Consider the following 12944-nt stretch of genomic DNA (forward strand, 5'->3'; position numbering starts at 1 on the left):
GGCGCGCACGGGGGAAGCTGGGTTGGCACTTCCCCCTCCGTCCCACGTGGGGAGCGGAGGGTGCGGGGGGGCTGGATCGCGCGCTTGTTTTGGGCTTCCCCCTCCGTCCCACGTGGGGAGCGGAGGGGGGAGGGTGTGGGGGCTGGGTTGCGCGCGGGGCTTGGTTTGGGCTTCCCCCTCCGTCCCACGTGGGGAGCGGAGGGGGAGGGTGTGGGGGGGGGCTGGATCGCGCGCGGCTTTTGTTTTGGGCTTCCCCCTCCGTCCCACGTGGGGAGCGGAGGGGGGGGGGGCTGGGTTGCGCGCGGGGCTTGGTTTGGGCTTCCCCCTTCGTCCCACGTGGGGAGTGGGGGGGGGAGGGATGCGGGGGATTCTGGGTTGCTGGGGGGAACAGGCAGCGCAAATGGCAGGACACTCTGCTTGCCCTGTGCACGCGCGCCGGGACCACAGGATTTGCCGCCATTTTTTTTAACTTTTTTTTTAACCCAATCAGGGAGGGGGATTATTTATTTATTTGTTTAAAAAAAATAAAAATAAAAAATTGGCACGAGCAGGGGGATTCATTGAGCTGCAGCACGGGTCGCCAGCTGCCTAAATCCACTCGCAACGGGCGACAGCTTATCATTATTTGTCGAGCACTGTATATATATATATGCACACACAGTTGTCTCTTACACATACACTCTATGTAATTCCATCCCTATATATCAATAGGGACCACATAATTTCCACACACAATTGTAGTTATGCCACAGCTTCTTACACACCTACCCACAACATTGATATACACCCCCACTCCACACACACATTTTGTAAAGCGCTGTGTACACTGTGGGCTCTTTACCTATTTATATTCACATACACAAACACACACACACACACTCACACACACTCACATCACTGACATTCAGGGACATTTTATCACCTCTAGCCATAAAACTGCACGGGGGAGGGATTGTCTTCCATCACAGATCATATTCCAGGATGCACTGTTAAGTTTAAACCCATTGTTAGCTTCATTCATTGTTACATCGCCGGAAGAAGAGATCAGTGTGTCTCGAAAGCTCGCAAGAATAAAAGCATTTCGTTAGCCACAGAACGGTATCATCTATTTATTTTTTATCTATATATATATGTCTCAAATAATGTTTGTGTGTGTATGTCTGCTGGACAGCTCATTGGCCTGCGGGCCAGGCAGGGAGGGAGGAGCCAGGCAGGGAGAAGAGACACACACGCACACTCACAGCCTCCTCACACCGTGACCACGTGCGCCTCTGACACACACCCCCCCCCCCATCTCCCGGTGCCCCTCACTCTCCCCCCTCACCCCCTAATCCCCCCCGCCTCACCAAAACCCGTACGCTCCGCAACATCCCCAGCCGCACCATCACACTCACGTGCGCCGCTCCCGGACGGAGGGGAAGTGCGGCGCGGCCCTCCTGCGCCAGCCGCAAACTCCAGGCTCCCTCCTCGCTCCCAACGAGGAACGGAGGGGAAGCGCGGCGCGGGTCTCCTGCCCCAGCCTGCCACTCTTGCCCCACGCCAACTTCCCAAACCCACCTCCTGCTCCAGCCAGATGCCACGGGGATATCAGTGCCAGGGGGGGGAACCGTCTGCCACCAGGAACCACCACCTGGTCAAGGTAAGTCACCCACCGTCTCCCACCCACGCACTGTCATCCAGCTAAAGTCAACCACCCACCCACACACCCACCCAGTCACCCACACACCCACCTACTGTCATCCATTCAACCACTGTCTCCCACCCACCCACTGTCATCCAGTCAAAGTCAACCACCCACCCACACACCCACCCAGTCACCCACACACCCACCCAGTCACCCACACATCCACCCAGTCACCCACACATCCACCCAGTCACTCACTCACCCAGTCACTCACTCACCCACCCAGTCACTCACTCACCCACCCAGTCACTCACTCACCCACCCAGTCACTCACCCACCCAGTCACTCACCCACCCAGTCACTCACCCACCCAGTCACCCACTCACTCAGTCACCCACTCACTCAGTCACTCACTCAGTCACCCACTCAGTCAACCCAGTCAGTCACCCACCCACCCAGTCAGTCACCCACCCACCCACCCAGTCAGTCACCCACTCAGTCACCCAAAAAAACCACCCACCCAAAACCACCCACCCACACACCGACCCCACCCACTCACCGACCGACCAAAACCCACTCACCGATTGACCAAAACCCACTCAGTCACCGACCAAAACCCACTCGGTCACCGACCAAAACCCACTCGGTCACCGACCAAAACCCACTCGGTCACCGACCAAAACCCACCCACTCAAACTCACCGACCCAAACACCCAACCCAGTCACTGACGAACCCAGTCACCGACCCAGAAAAAGTGACCCAGTCACCGACCCATGACCCAGTCACCGACCCAAAAAAAGTCACCCAGTCACCGACCCACCCACCGACCCAAAGTCACCCACCCACTCAGTCAAGTGTCACCCACCCACTCAGTCACCCATACACCCACACACCCACTCATTACATCCCGGGCATTGCCGGGTATATCAGCTAGTTATATATATGCAACAGATTGCCTTCCCAGCAGGGAAAGCAAAGAAACAGCACTCAGTAGTATGTAGCAAAAAGATTGTGTTCAAACAACATAAGACACACACGCAGAGACACACACGTGCAGAGACACGCGCAGAGACACACATGCGCAGAGACACACAGACACACACACATAGAATAGTTGAGGAGAATATTGACAGATCGCTGTGTATCTGCCGTAGGTGGGAGCAGTGTGAGATAGCTGTGCATTTTGATGTAAAAGGGTTATGTGAGTGAGTTATAGCTCTGAATCCGTGATAGCCACATGCTGTGGAAAGGTGGTAGTTAGGAGAGGGGAGGTGCTGCCTACGTGTCTCTGTACATCTCATCCTACTTTATCCCGGCTTACCTGGATACACTGCCCCTAACCTCCGTGTGCACAGCAATCTCTCCTTCTGCCGGACAGAGTTATATATCATTCTGCTCATCTGGACAGGAGCACAGCTGTCTCTCACTGAGCTCCTCAGAGAGCTCCAGACCACAGCTGTCTCTCACTGAGCTACTCAGGGAGATCCAGACCACAGCTATCTCTCACTGAGCTCCTCAGAGAGCTCCAGACCACAGCTGTCTCTCACTGAGCTACTCAGGGAGATCCAGACCACAGCTATCTCTCACTGAGCTCCTCAGAGAGCTCCAGACCACAGCTGTCTCTCACTGAGCTACTCAGGGAGATCCAGACCACAGCTATCTCTCACTGAGCTCCTCAGAGATCCAGACCACAGCTCTCTCACTGAGCTCCTCAGAGAGCTCCAGACCACAGCTATCTCTCACTGAGCTCCTCATAGAGATCCAGACCACAGCTGTCTCTCACTGAGCTCCTCAGAGAGCTCCAGACCACAGCTATCTCTCACTGAGCTCCTCAGAGAGATCCGGACCACAGCTATCTCTCACTGAGCTCCTCAGAGAGATCCAGACCACAGCTGTCTCTCACTGAGCTCCTCAGAGAGATCCGGACCACAGCTATCTCTCACTGAGCTCCTCAGAGAGATCCAGACCACAGCTATCTCTCACTGAGCTCCTCAGAGAGATCCAGAACACAGCTATCTCTCACTGAGCTCCTCAGAGCTCCAGACCACAGCTATCTCTCACTGAGTTCCTCAGAAAGATCCAGACCACAGCTATCTCTCACTGAGCTCCTCAGAGAGATCCAGACCACAGCTATCTCTCACGGAGCTCCTCGGAGAGGTCCGGACCACAGCTATTTCTCACTGAGCTTCACAGAGAGATTCGGACCACAGCTATCTCTCCCTGAGCACTCATGAAGCGTCCGCACTGGGCTCTCTGCGTCTCGCTCCTCCTGCTAACACGTGAGTATACGGAGGTGAGAATTTATATCCCGGGATTTCTGTTTCAAAAAGGGACATAGCGGAATAAAAAAAAGTAGTGGTACTGAGCGTAACTGTAGAAGGATACAGTCCTAATTAAACCCGTCACTGATTAAATACAGAGTGTTCGATTTATAGCACAAGTAAAGAGAGATGTATTTCCCCACGCAGGGAGAGGTTGAGAAAGTGTTGACTTCATGCTACAGCATTTGATACTTTCCATTATAATGGGTGCCAGGCAGCACCCCCTCCCGCCCCCCTAATGGGTGCCAGGCAGCTTCCCCCCTCCCCCCTAATGGGTGCCAGGCAGCTCCCCCCTCCCCTCTAATGGGTGCCAGGCAGCTCCCCCATCCTCCCCCCTAATGGGTGCCAGGCAGCTCCCCCCTCCCCCCCTAATGGGTGCCAGGCAGCTCCCCCTAATGGGTGCCCGGCAGCTCCCCCTCCTCCCCTACTTTGGTTTGTCACCGCAGATGACTCAGTAAGTGTGGAAGATTCTGGGGCCATTTTGGGTAATGTTGGTCACTGCAACCTATGAGCTTAACCCCTTAACCGTACAATCCTTCACCCTATTATCCCTAACCCCATAACCCTTAAAAGAAAGACCTGAATCCCTAAAATTCTTTACCTTAAACCCTTACCGCTAATCTTAACCCCAAACCATGAGAAACCGAAGCCCTACAGCAGAATGGTCCCAGGAAAGACAAATGGCGATGGTCAAACGGGCTAAGCAAATACTCCCGTTCGTCGCGATTTACAACAAGCTGCACATCGGGCAGAATTAGATTGAGGCACTTTCATTAGAACCTGGCCCGTTTATCTGCAGGGAGAGAGCATGTTATAACGCCCACTGAATGCCATACCTCCCAATAGGCACCCATGGAGAGGTACTGTCCCTGTGAGTACACCTGAGAAATATGCCCATTTGAATCACGTGACTATAAGTTGCATGTACAGCCACGCTTACTTCCCAGCGGAAGCCCTATGTCCGAGCCTGGACGTTGCTGGAATATCGGGTGGGCTGGCGACATTTCGCGCAGTGCGCTGGACAAGTTCAAATCTCGCGAGAATGTTTCACTTTCTAAAATAACCAGTTTTAGAAACGGTTTCACCTAAGGCAGGTGGGCAACTCCAGTCCTCAAGGACCACCAACTGGTCAGGATTTCAGGATATCCCTGCTTCAGCACAGGTGGTTCAAGCTGAGCCACTGATTGAGCCACTTGTGCTGAAGCAGGGATATCCTGAAAACCAAACCTGTTGGTGGCCCTTGAGGGCTGGCGTTGACCACCCCTGGCCTAACGAGTTCTAGCGAACATTTGCTCAAACCCCGAAGACTGAAATCCTTTGATCTTCTCCATCCTTGTCACTGGACACGTCCGGAACAGGGCAAATCGGACTGGATCGGGTGCACTCAAGTGAAGGTTTGTTACGCGAACGTATCTGCAGAAAAGTGTCTTCTGCTATTTGAGAAGTCCCAAAAAAGGGCATAATGTTTTGGGGGGCAATATCCCTCTATCAGGTGCACATAGTTGAAGGAGCGGCTGAGTGTGAAGAAGGGGAGTCTGATTCAATTCCTGGTATCGGCTCCTTGTCACCTTGGGCGAGTCACTTTATCTCCCTGTGCCTCAGGCACCAAAAACATAGATTGTAAGCTCCACGGGGCAGGGACTGTGTCTGCAAAATGTCTCTGTAAAGCGCTGCGTAAAACTAGCAGCACTATACAGGAACAAACAATTAAACTTATTACATGGTGATACATAGAATAAAATACAAAGACTGCATCTGCTGTGTGTGTATATATATATCTGGTTTACTGGCTTTGCATCTCATCCCAGCCTCTGTCTAAAAGCTGTGTTTAAAACAGCATGCATTGGCTTGAGGATTGGCTTGTGTAATACGAGCTTGAGACATAAGGTGGCCCTGTGTGCTCATTTGCATGTCATTTCCCAGAATCCCTTGCTGCAGTGGAAACGCTGTGTGCTGAGCGATAATGGGGAAAGATAGGGTTGCAGACCTGTCTAAGACATGCAAATGAGCATACAGAAATATTTACAGTTGCTTTATATCTATATATAAATATATATATCTCCCATTCCAAACATTGTATATTCTGATGTCAGGCTTGCTGTATATCTATGACACTGTAAATACCGTGGATCATATCATTTTGTGTGACGGTTCCTGAGATGAAGGAGCAGATTGTGCTTGAATACAATGCACAAATGACATCACTGATAACATCACCAATCACACGATCCCATTCCACATCCTCCAGCTGCCACTTAATCTTGGTCCCTCTGAAAATCCCATTTGTAACGCTAACATAAAGACAGGACCAGCCAAAGTCATGAAGAGGGAGAGATCACGGTTTGGGACGAGAGTACAATGTCCCAAAAACACGCAGACCTCGCGACGTCACATTGCCATGGCAATGTGTGTCATGACGTCATGTGATGTCACGTTGTCATGGAGACGACCCGCTATGGAGAAGGTAAGAGGACACACACCAGCCAGACACCCTCCTCCTGCTGTCGGTGCTGGGATCCGACCGGTGGGGGGGGAGACGGAGGAGGGGAGGGCGTCCCCCGCTCTTCCTTCTCCAGCTCCCCCCTCTGGTCGGGTGAAAGTTGGATCCCGGAGCAGACAGGTGGGAGATGAGGGAGCGCGGGTCCCCCGGAGGCGCGAGGCCCAGGGCAGCCAGCTTGCTTGCCTTGTCCTAAGGGCGGCGTTGCACCTTGAGTGAACACTTCAGCACCTCAGAGGCAATGACACTATCAGGGGTGGAGTTGCTGCTGTTTTAGCCGGGGATTTTGCATTAAGAAGCCAAAAAAATGTAATTTTCGATTTATAAACCTCTTTATGTTTTCGTTTCCTAGAATTTCAGAGAAACGCCAGGTACTTTAGCTCGTCTCCTACAGTATACAGTACTAATATTAAAAATTAGTGGTACTAATCGCCAGAAGCTGTACCAGACATATCATCTAACTAGCTCCGCGCAGAGCGAAACCGTCCAAAGCGCATTCGCCAACTTTGTGACCAAAGACAATTCCTGGCCAATCAGCCCGCCGAACCTTTAAACGCTTTACGTTTCGCAGTAACCGCACATTTCCACCCACCATCCGCGGTTTTCCCCAACAAATCGCAGCTCAGCCGCAATGCGCCAGTATTTTCTCCTCTCCGGCACAACCCCCAGATTTCAGGCTCTGGATGGAGAGGTGACTACGGTGAAACGCTTGGCGAATGTTGAGCGTAATGTGACTTCGCTCTAACTGAATTGAGATTTTTTTCCACGGGTAAACAAAAGAAAAAGGACAATTTTCCGTGGTTTGTGAACTCGGACAAAAGCTTCGCTCATCTTTCCTCAAAGCCAAGACACACAAGGTGGAAGTGACCGACTTGCGTCCACTCCCACTACCTCACAGAACCTCAGAAGTGTGTAAGGACCTTCTTTGCCAAACGCCGTGTAACTGTTATCCTGTAGCTTAGAGGAGAAGGAAGCTCACACATTAGCTGCTCTCTGATGCCAAAAAGGAAATTTTATGAGGTTATTAATTATATGACAGCAAATTGCCAGAGAAGAGTTTGAGGACAAACGTCCTGTTCTTTGGCTTCTAATCCCTGTGTGTGCATTCAGAAGAGAGAACAATGCGTTAACCATTACACTCCCAGAAGGACTTACCTGCTCCATCCGGGAGCCCGTGCGTGGCCGATGTCCTTAAGGCATGCTGGGTAATGCGTGGCCGATGTCCGTAAGGCATGCTGGGTAATGCGTGGCCGATGTCCGTAAGGCATGCTGGGTAATGCGTGGCCGATGTCCGTAAGGCATGCTGGGTAATGCGTGGCCGATGTCCGTAAGGCATGCTGGGTAATGCGTGGCCGATGTCCGTAAGGCATGCTGGGTACGTCGTGGGCACGTGCTAGATTTTAGTGGGTGGTTGGCCAGATGGAGAGGTCAGCCTGATCTGACTGGAAGTGCAGAATCGGGGGGGTGCCAGTCACACCCCGTTCATGTGGACGCCCCCTGGCACGGTAAATCCTGTGCCGTTTCCTTCCCCGGTTTTGCAGCTGGGAGACGTTGTCCCCCAATCGTTATGTTCTCCCTGCACTGGGGGAGACTTTAGCCCCATTCATTGGAAGAGAGGTGGTCTCTTGTCCATGTCTGGGGAAACATCTCAGCGTATTGTATAGATAAATAAGTAGCTTCTCATTAAACGCCCGACTCTTACAGCTCTGCTACGAACTCGCGACGCACTTGTAATAATGCACTTTATCCCCCTAATGTGTCTGTAAGTCTCCCAGCACAACACTTAGATTGTAAGCTCCTGGGGACAGACTTCTGCATTGTTACCACTTACCTTATTCCCTGTGTTTGCAACGTATTTACGTGTATCGTCATGTTGCAAAGTGCTGCGTACGCTGCATGGTTAGCACTATATAACTACAGTTAGACATGCAAATACGCCACATGGCGCCAACGCCAGTCCCAAGGGCCACCAACAGGCCAGGTTTTTAGGGTATTCCTGCTTCAACACAGGCAGTGCAGTCAGAATGACTGAGCCACTGATTGAGCGGCCTCTGCTGAAGCAGGGATATCCTGAAAACCTGACCTGTTGGTGGCCCTTGAGGACTGGCGTTGGACGCCTGAGCAGCTGTTTGACGGCCCCTATAAATATCCCGCTGGTGATGTCAGCAGCTATAGTTTGGGAACAGAGAAGTATGACGTCATCGGAAAAAGCTGATGTCACTGTTGTCCGCAGGCTGCACGAGAAGGGAGCCGCGCACAAAGAAACGCCGTCCCTGCTTTCTCGTGGTTTCCCGGACAAAAGGAAAATGCTTAATCCCGGAGGGAGTGTGTAACCCCTGCAGGCTTATCTGCCCCGGGAACATGCAAACTGGGCTCTTTCCTGCAATCTCCCTCAGGCGTCACAGACCAAGACACCCCGTCCTGCTTCTCTGCCCAAAAACCGCACCAGATTCATTAAGGATAATCCAGGTCCTTAAGAAATCTGGGGCTGTTTCCTATATGCAACATTTCTACGAGGGGTAACATTTCTACGAGGGGCAACATTTCTACGAGGGGCAAAATTTCTACGAGGGGCAAAATTTCTACGAGGGGGTCTCTTCATCCGTCTTTGATGGACAGACGTGTCTGTGTATCAAAAATGAGTAGACGATACCGTTCTGTGGCTAACGAAATGCTTTTATTTGTGCGAGCTTTCAAAAGCACAAATAAAAGCATCGTCTATTCATTTTTGATTATTTGAGTTTGGGCGGGAGGGGTTAGAGTAGCAAAAAAAGGCACTTTTCCGATTTCAAGTGTTTTTCTGGATAATCTTCAGACCCAGAAGCGCACTACGTGACCCTGGCAGCCAAAAGGTTAACAGTGGCGACGAAAGACTCTGCATTGCTTGACCTGGAGTTAACGTAACAAATGACGTCGGCGGGATTTAGTCCCGTCTGTTCCTCAGTGGGACAGCACCTCTAACACACCCTGTGTCCTTTCTACGCCACAAACCATCCAACTCCCTCCTTTACCTGGGCAAACCTGCCCTCCTCTCCCTCCACTAGATTACTTACATTGCACCTAACCTGGCTAGGGTGCCAGGTGTCCAGTATTGAACCGGACTGTCCTGTATTTGGACACTGTCCAGTAAACAATGAGTTAATACTAGACATGAATGTATCCGGTATTAGCTCTCTGGGCGTGTATGTGTATACCGGTATTACCTCTCTGGGCGTGTATGTGTATAACGGTATTACCTCTCTGGGCGTGTATGTGTATACCGGTATTACCTCTCTGGGCGTGTATGTGTATACCGGTATTACCTCTCTAGGCGTGTGTGTGTATACCGGTATTACCTCTCTGGGTGTGTATGTGTATACCGGTATTACCTCTCTGGGCGTGTATGTGTATACCGGTATTACCTCTCTGGGCGTGTATGTGTATACCGGTATTACCTCTCTGGGTGTGTATGTGTATACCGGTATTACTTCTCTGGGCGCGTGTGTGTATACCGGTATTACCTCTCTGGGCGTGTATGTGTATAACGGTATTACCTCTCTGGGCGTGTATGTGTATACCGGTATTACCTCTCTGGGCGTGTATACCGGTATTACCTATCTGGGCGTGTATGTGTATACCGGTATTACCCCCCTGGGCGTGTATGTGTATACCGGTATTACCTCTCTGGGCGTGTATGTGTATACCGGTATTACCTCTCTGGGCGTGTATGTGTATACCGGTATTACCTCCCTGGGCGTGTATGTGTATACCGGTATTACCTCTCTGGGTGTGTATGTGTATACCGGTATTACCTCTCTGGGCGTGTATGTGTATACCGGTATTACCTCTCTGGGCGTGTATGTGTATACCGGTATTACCTCTCTGGGTGTGTATGTGTATACCGGTATTACCTCTCTGGGCGTGTATGTGTATAATGGTATTACCTCTCTGGGCGTGTATGTGTATACCGGTATTACCTCTCTGGGCGTGTATGTGTATACCGGTATTACCTCTATGGGCGTGTATGTGTATACCGGTATTACCTCTCTGGGCGTGTATGTGTATACCGGTATTACCTCTCTGGACGTGTATGTGTATACCGGTATTACCTCTCTGGGCGTGTATGTGTATACCGGTATTACCTCCCTGGGCGTGTATGTGTATACCGGTATTACCTCTCTGGGTGTGTATGTGTATACCGGTATTACCTCTCTGGGCGTGTATGTGTATACCGGTATTACCTCTCTGGGCGTGTATGTGTATACCGGTATTACCTCTCTGGGTGTGTATGTGTATACCGGTATTACCTCTCTGGGCGTGTATGTGTATAATGGTATTACCTCTCTGGGCGTGTATGTGTATACCGGTATTACCTCTCTGGGCGTGTATGTGTATACCGGTATTACCTCTATGGGCGTGTATGTGTATACCGGTATTACCTCTCTGGGCGTGTATGTGTATACCGGTATTACCTCTCTGGACGTGTATGTGTATACCGGTATTACCTCTCTGGGCGTGTATGTGTATACCGGTATTACCTCTCTGGGTGTGTATGTGTATACCGGTATTACCTCTCTGGGCGTGTATGTGTTTACCGGTATTACCTCTCTGGGCGTGTATGTGTATACCGGTATTACCTCTCTGGGTGTGTATGTCTATACCGGTATTACCTCTCTGGGCGTGTATGTGTATACCGGTATTACCTCTCTGGGCGTGTATGTGTATACCGGTATTACCTCTCTGGCGTGTATGTGTATCCCGGTATTACCTCTCTGGGCGTGTATGTGTATACTGGTATTACCTCTCTGGGCGTGTATGTGTATACCGGTATTACCTCTCTGGGCGTGTATGTGTATACCGGTATTACCTCTCTGGGTGTGTATGTGTATACCGGTATTACCTCTCTGGCGGTGTGTATGTGTATACCGGTATTACCTCTCTGGGCGTGTATGTGTATACCGGTATTACCTCTCTGGGCGTGTATGTGTATACCGGTATTACCTCTCTGGGCGTGTATGTGTATACCGGTATTACCTCACTGGACGTGTATGCGTATACGGTACCGGTATTACTTCTCTGAACATGTATGCGTATACCGGTATTACCTCTCTGGGTGTGTATGTTTATACCGGTATTACCCCTCTTGGCGTGTATGTGTATACCGGTATTATCTCTCTTGACATGTATGTGTATACCGGTATTACCTCTCTGGGCGTGTATGTGTATACCGGTATTAACTCTCTGGGCGTGTATGTGTATACCGGTATTACCTCTCTGGGCATGTATGTGTATACCGGTATTACCTCTCTGGGCGTGTATGTGTATACCGGTATTACCTCCCTGGACATGTATGTATATACCGGTATTACCTCTCTGGGCGTGTATGTGTATACCAGTATTACCTCTCTGAACATGTATGTGTATACCGGTATTACCCCTCTGGGTGTGTATGTGTATACCGGTATTACCTCTCTGGACATGTATGTGTATACCGGTATTACCTCTTTGGGCGTGTATGTGTATACCGGTATTACCTCTCTGGGCGTGCATGTGTATACCGGTATTAACTCTCTGGGCGTGTATGTGTATACCGGTATTACCTCTCTGAACATATATGTGTATACCGGTATTACCCCTCTGGGCGTGTATGTGTATACCGGTATTACCTCTCTGGGCGTGTATGTGTATACCGGTATTACCTCTCTGGCGGTGTGTATGTGTATATCGATATTACCTCTCTGGGCGTGTATGTGTATACCGGTATTACCCCTCTGGGCGTTTATGTGTATACCGGTATTACCTCTCTGGGCGTGTATGTGTATACCGGTATTACCTCTCTGGGCGTGTATGTGTATATCGGTATTACCTCTCTGGGCGTGTATGTGTATACCGGTATTACCTCTCTGGGCGTGTATGTGTATACCGGTATTACCCCTCTGGGCGTGTATGTGTATACCGGTATTACCTCTCTGGACGTGTATGTGTATACCGGTATTACCTCTCTGGGCGTGTATGTGTATACCGGTATTACCTCTCTGGGCGTGTATGTGTATACCGGTATTACCTCTCTGGGCATGTATGTGTATACCGGTATTACTTCTCTGGGCGTGTATGTGTATACCGGTATTACCTCTCTGGGCGTGTATGTGTATACCGGTATTACCTCTCTGGGCATGTATGTGTATACCGGTATTACCTCTCTGGGCGTGTATGTGTATACCGGTATTACCTCTCTGGGCGTGTATGTGTATACCGGTATTACCTCTCTGGCGGTGTGTATGTGTATATCGGTATTACCTCTCTGGGCGTGTATGTGTATACCGGTATTGGCTCTCTGGGTGTGTATGTGTATACCGGTATTACCTCTCTGGACATGTATGTGTATACCGGTATTACCCCTCTGGGCGTGTATGTGTATACCGGTAATACCTCTCTGGACGTGTATGTGTATACCGGTATTACCTCTCTGGGCGTGTATGTGTATACCGGTATTACCTCACTGGGCGTGTATGTGTACACCGG

This window comes from Ascaphus truei, chromosome 11 (genome assembly GCF_040206685.1).
Source record: "Ascaphus truei isolate aAscTru1 chromosome 11, aAscTru1.hap1, whole genome shotgun sequence".
Lineage (NCBI taxonomy): Eukaryota > Metazoa > Chordata > Amphibia > Anura > Ascaphidae > Ascaphus > Ascaphus truei.